This window comes from Echinops telfairi, unplaced genomic scaffold, assembly GCF_000313985.2.
Source record: "Echinops telfairi isolate 266 unplaced genomic scaffold, ASM31398v2 ScPeMD7_7467;HRSCAF=8505_0, whole genome shotgun sequence".
Classification (NCBI taxonomy): Eukaryota; Metazoa; Chordata; class Mammalia; order Afrosoricida; family Tenrecidae; genus Echinops; species Echinops telfairi.
The window spans coordinates 6,021,120-6,027,970 of record NW_022111367.1 but is presented as its reverse complement, the minus strand read 5'-3'; the positions used below and the strand labels follow the sequence as shown (position 1 = coordinate 6,027,970).

The 6,851-nt window shown below is 43.4% G+C and overlaps 1 pseudogene; it reads right to left on the bottom strand.

The window, feature by feature from the left end:
- Positions 1–2,608: 2,608 nt before the first annotated feature.
- On the bottom strand, positions 2,609–4,153 carry LOC101650340 (annotated as a pseudogene).
- Positions 4,154–6,851: the final 2,698 nt, after the last annotated feature.

Sequence of the window (6,851 nt, the reverse complement as noted above, 5' to 3'; positions counted from 1 at the left end):
CAGTAATGACAGAGCATGCGCTGTTACGCAAAAACCGCGATAGAGTGAAGCCACGGAAGTCGAAGCGTGAAGTGGCGAGGGTTCACTGTAGTCCATTGTATGTATGCACCACAGTTTTTTAATCCATTTGTCTGTTGATGGAAATTTGGGTTGTTTCCAACTCCTTGCAATTGTGAACCATGCCGCCATGAACATTGGAGCACAGATGTCTTGCTATGGTTTATTTCTTGCCTCTTCTGGGTATATGCCCAGTAAGGGGATTGTTGGTTTGTATGGTAGCTCAATTTCTATGTGTTTTAGATATTGACAAATCGATTTCCATAGTGGCTGTACATACCTACAGGTCCACCAGCAGTGGACGAGAGTTCCTATCTCACCACACCTCCTGCAACACTTGTGGTTTTCTGGCTTTCAGAATTGTGCTAACTTTGAGGGTATTAGATGTTATCTGATTGTTGTTTTAATTTGCATTGCTCTTATGGCTAATGATTGGGAACATTTTCTCATGTTTATTGGCCATTCGGATTTCTGCACTTGTGAAACTTCTGTTCAGGCCTTTTGCCCACCTCCTTAGTGGGCAATTAGTTTTTTTATTTTTGGAAGGTAACAGAGTATTGTAGATTTTAGTAATAAGGCCTTTGATGAGTCATTGCTAAAGATGTTTTTCCAATCCATCGGCTCTCTTATTACTCTCTTGGTAAATTTTTTCAATGTACACACGTGTTGTTGTTTTTTTTTGAGGGGGTGGTATAGTGTACTTTATTGATGGTACATGACAAAGTTGAGTTCTCTAAGCCCCTCCCCTTCCTTCAGGGGGTCTGGATGGAATATTCTCAGTGTGTTGGGGGATTGAATCAGAGGCAAAGACTCCCCAGCAGCTGAGGGCCTCTCTTCCTCTAGCTCAGTTGCTGGGGCTGGTGGTCCAGGGGAGCTCTTACTCCTTGGAGGCCATGTGGACCATTAGGTCCACCACTCTGTTGCTGTAGCCAAATTCATTGTCATACCAGGAAATGAGGTTGACAAAGGGGTCATTGAGGGCAATGCCAGCCCCAGCATCAAAGGTGGAAGAGAGGGCCTCACTGTTGAAGTCACAGGAGACAACCTGGTCCTCAGTGTAGCCCAGGATGCCCTTTAGGGGACCATCGGCTGCCTGCTTCACCACCTTCTTGATGTCATCATACTTGGCAGCTTTCTCTTGATGGCAGGTGGGATCCACGACAGACACATTGGGGGTGGGGACACGGAAGGCCATGCCAGTCAGTTTCCCATTCAGCTCCGGGATAACCTTGCCCACAGCCTTGGCAGCGCCAGTAGATGTGGGGATGATGTTCTGAGCAGCCCCACAGCCATCATGCCAGAGTTTCCCAGAGGGGCCATCCACGATCTTCTGGGTGGCAGTGATGGCATGGACAGTGGTCATGAGTCCTTCCACGATGCCAAAATTGTCATGGATGACCTTGGCCAGGGGGGCTAAGCAGTTGGTGGTGCAGGAGGCATTGCTGACAATCTTGAGGGAGTTGTCATACTTCTCGTGGTTCACGCCTATCACAAACATGGGGGCATCAGCAGAAGGGGCAGAGATGATCACCCTTTTGGCACCGCCCTTCAAGTGAGCCTGAGATCCCCAAAGAGCCGGTCTCTGCAACTTCCATGGCACTACAAACTCAGGCCGGCGACTTTTTCAAATCATGCGCAATGCAGTTTTAAAGTCCAGCCAAGCTGCTGTTTCCTCGGCCTTGTATCTCTGAGTCACAGGCACCAGTATGTTAGATCTCTCTCATGGGAGAAATACCTCAGACCTTGGCTTTGCGTGAGAAATAAATCACTCTGAAGCCAGAATTGTGATCCAAGTGAGTTTTATGAGAGACAGAAAAAGTTTCACATTTACACAGGCACCCTCAGGGCCTTCACTTCTGCACAGCCTGCTGAGAAACTGCTCCGAGAGATGAAAAGTCACAAGGCAGGTCTCGTCTTTTCAGTTTCTCTGCTGGGAGGTGTGGTTGATGATCCTGGTCCACCTCATTGGCTGAATTAAATTCACCTGGCCCAGATGGGCCTGTCCAGGTGTAACGCCCACCTCAGTGTACCACCCCTGCCTGGCCCGAAGCTCGAACCTCTGAGCATGTGCAATGGACTCCCCAGTCCCTGGTCTAGCTGCCTAACAGTATCAACTTTTTAGTAAGCATATTTTAAGAAGTTCTGAGAGAACTGGGAAACCATGGACCAGAAGGTTTAAGAGTATGTAAAATTTAAATAGTAAATCTTTCACACACATACTATGTCCTTTGCGAATGATAATAAATTATGTTTAAATGTCCTAAAAGGGGATGAAATGGAAAATGAGGGGATGGGATAAAGGATGAGCTGTAAATCCAATACAAATTATATTAAAATCCCAATATAAACAAAAGTGAAATTTTCCTAAAACTAAGTGATTTTCCCTACCTTCTCCCTCCCAAGAGGTAGACATCTATATGGACTGAAATAATCTTTCACTTCATGTATTTTTAAAATAATAAAAATAGATTTCATGTTGCCAAAATAACCATCTACATTTTCAGGTTTACATAGATAGAAATATATAATCCTAATTTTACAGACAGGTCAACTAGAGGAAACAAGTTAACACAATCATGTGAATTGGCTGTCTACACACCAGGCAGGGCTTGTTTCATTTTTTACATTTTTTGCAGATGTAAAGCATGCCATTAGATGTCCTGCTTTGCTGTGGCTGATGCAATCATGTTTAGGTTGATCTTGGCAAATCACGCAAGGTTCAGTGGCAATAGGGCGAGATCTAGATTCCACACTTTCTTCTTTGCCTGGTGCTGCTGTAAATGATGCTACTGGAAGTGGAAGGCTGGGAATAGTCCTCACTCTCTTGAGACTGGGAGGCTTGTGTGACATTATCATTATTTTCTTCAACACCTGACTCTTTGGAGTCACCCACTGATGTTTTTGTTTTGTTTTGTTTTTTAACAATCAGGAGCATCGAAGCCCTCTTCTAGTTGAGTTGTGTTTTCTAGTTTGGGGCTCTCAAGCATTTTCTCTTCATCTTTTCCTTTATCTTCTGGAAGCCAGCACTTCAGGAAGTGACCAACATCTGTCACAATGGGGTGGGAGAGGAAGATTCATTTCATTTGCATGAAGCACACTTCCAATAGTCACCTAGGGAGATTTCAGGGTCATCTTCAAATGAATCTGCATCGCTTTCCTCTGCCTCTTCATCATCATCTGAGAGTTCTTGTCCTTCTTCACTAAGGTTATAATCTTCAGAATCAAGAGACTCCACTTCAAATTCTACACTGAACTGATCAGAAACAGAGTCATAGTCCAACAAATCACCAGAGTGTACACTTGCACCAGTGTCAACATCCGGAATCGATGGCATTTCTACTGACTCACTGCTACTGCTTCTTTCACGGCATCTCCCCCTGATGACACACAGCACAACATAATCGGACAGGTGGCATTTTCATTGTACTTCAACAGCAAACTCCTCTGAACTGTCTTCCATCTCACTAATTGCTCTCCTTCTAGATGAGGTAGTTGGTCTGCAAATCACATTTGAAGATGAAGGTTTCTCTTCCTGTCACTCTTGCATAGAGTCCTTGTGGCCATTCAAGCTTACACCTGTACTCACTCCCAGATGTGCCAGTGTCCAATGGTCCTGTTGATTTACTATTACCGATTTCTGTAGATCATTGTATACATTTTCCTGTGGTCTTTCACGGAGAAGCTTGGTTCCCCAAACAAATCCAAGATCATTTGAACAATATACCATATGCTGTTACTTCTCATCATGTAGTCATTTAGCTAAAATATACTGGCAAGATGAAAACATAACCTGTTTCGTAGGGTAAGTGTCTTCCTGTGCACCAACAGGCTGCAACAACTCCAAAAGCAATGGCTTCGGTCTCACCAGGGTCTCCTGTTCTGAAGCAGGAATCTGTGAGGTGCTCACAGCAGCACCATTTGCCTGGATCAGATGGGGAAAGGTGCAAGGCGCTGGCAGGCAGCAATGAACACAGCCTGGGAAAGACCATGCAGGGTTGCGCGGGTGGTAAGGGAGAGGGGGTGAATCTCGAGTCTTCCCTGCTCCCTTCACGGTGCCGTGGAAGTCTGGGTGACCTGGGGCATGGCATGGCCTCATTCAGCAGGGCCAGGGCTGCCCCTCTGGGCCGGTTTCTTGTCCCATGCCCCTTCCTGCCTCGCTGGGCCTTAGAGGTCCCAAGGGAATGGAGCCGGTAAAGGTCAAGATCACCAACTTTCTTAAGTTCTCACTACTGGGACAAAAAGCCCAGTGATCTACATTAGAAAATCAGCCAGTGAATACCGTATTACCGGTATATAATCCAACCCAATACTGAATCTAAATAAGCCTTCTAGATTGGTAGAGTTAGATAGAGTCCCTCAGTGGCACAAACAGCTCAGCGATAGGCTACTAACTAAAAGGCTGGTGATTGGAATACACCCAGAGGACAACAGTCATGGAAAACTTTATGGAGCACCGATACAACTCTGACACATTTGAGGTGGTCAGGAGAGAGAGAGCCCTGTGCCAAGCCTGTGGAAAAGGCTTGCCATGCTCTGTTTAACCCTCGCATAAACTTTATAAAGGTTTGGTTATCCTTAGAGTGGACTTGTGCATATGAGGCTCACCAAAGACTAGCAGCCCTCTAGAACTACAAACTATAGAACAAGGTGTTGCTGATTCTTCTTTTTTGTTATTGTTTGTGATATTTTTCCCTCAGGAAAATTTGAATAATAATCTCATGTTGTAGTGTACCTATAATAGTAGCATCAGTCTTGACTGGTATTGTTGCATGCAATAATTCAGTCAAGAACAAAGTCTTTATGAAGTCATTTATTATGCACCCTGTGTGGCAGGCTGTGGTTGGGGAGGGGCACATTGAGGAGTGGACCAGAGGCAGTAGCTGTGTATGGGGCTTCTGAGGTCGGTAAGAGGACTCTGTTGTGTTCTATTCTGGTAAGCTTAGCCTTCCTTCATCGGATCCTGGAAGCTCCAGCAGGAACCTGACAAAGGTATGATGCCTTTAGACCAGGACTGAATCACAGAGAATAATCTGAGGGTGAGCAAAAAGCATGGGCTTTGCTGATAAAACAGACGCATCAGTAACCAAGGAGACCAAAGTGATTGGGAGGAGACCAAACATGTTGAACAATGGGGGATAGTAGCTTTAAAATAAGAACTTAACTGAAAACAGATGACAAAAAAAATCTAGATCTGGGATTGTTCTGGGTTAGAATTTCAAGTTAGAGAAAAGGCAAGCCAATTTTCCATTTTCAGTCCAAACCAGGGTTTCCTATTGGTTCATTTTCGTTAGACCAAGCTGCTGAGACTTTGTATTTCCACCATCACCCAGGGATCTCCTATTTGTGGATTCAAACTCAGAATACTTGGGATAGAAATGCAAGTTCTCAGCTGCTTATTCCAACCAGAATAAATCGGAATCTATTCAAGTTTCTGGGACAAACCTTCTATACTATTTAATGTAAGGCCAACTTGATCTGATACAGTTTAAAATTGATCTATTTTATCTAATTCTTCTTTAGAGTATTCAGTCATAAATAATACAGAAAAATAGGTTGGTTTTGGAATTTTTGTTCATTATCTAGCTAGCTATCATCTATCTATCTATCTATCTGTCTATCATCTATCTATCTATCTATCTATCTATCTATCTATCTATCTATCTATCTATCTATCTAAACATTTTCCCAGAAATAAAATTTTCAGGTTAATGAGAGATATGAAGAAAAAATTCTCCTTCCAAGTCTCCAGAAGAGGTTGTCTGATGTGAAAAATAAATATTATGATCCTGACAAGAAAAATTACAAACTATTGACAAATTTACTTTGACAAAGAAAGGCACTAGCCCTGTCTGCAAACATAAGGGGACCAGATGGCAAAAGGATAAATGAAACCAAAGATAAACTGTTGAGCTGGAAAATAATCACATTAAAATAGAAATGACTTGTCTTGGGTAAGGGAGAGCCAAGACTTGTCCCTAAGGCTGGGAATCTACCCAAGAACTCTGCTTGCAGTATACAAGGATGAAGCCACAATGTTATTAAAGCGTTTGCTATGTACGAAGCAGAGTATATAATAAAGCAGATTCCATCCAAACCATCATGTTTCATTCACTTGAGAGGTTTACAATGAAACTCATGAGAGCTGGAACTCAGAATTCAACAAGACTGTCTTGTTTATCTCAAAAGTTGTCTCGCTTGACAAGCTGCAATTTACCACTTTCCTATTAATGGGAATGTTCTAATTTTCCTCCTCTGACAAGTTTGTGCCTAACACAGTTCTGGCTCTCATAGGTTTTCCTGCAGTTACTGGAAGAACTCTGAAGAAGGGCAGGCACACGGAGTGACAGCAGCTAATTCCCACAGCTCCTTAGACTTGACCCCAGTGGACACCAGATGACCTCTGGACTCTTCCAGGCATGAGTCATCTAGTCTGGTAAACATGACACTATAAATTGGACTTTGATGTTTTCATTTTTCCATAATATTTTCCAGAATTCTGAGTGTTATACCTTAATCATCTCTCTGTGAAAGAGGTTACTTTCTTCTCCTTTTTTCTTTGCCTGACAATCTCCATTTGGGAGTGCCCTTGACGTTATATCACTCTTTCGTTTCCACAAGGTAGAGGTCGCTAAGCACTGGAATTTATTTGTGGAGACTTTCGCATTTTTTTTTCCGGGGCAGAAAAAAATTAAACCTTTGAAATGTGAGAATTCCTTAGTTCTCTGGCTGTAGGTTGAACGTTTTTCGGCTGACAGAGAGTGGGGTGATCCTATCGGTTCCTCAGGACCCCTCTG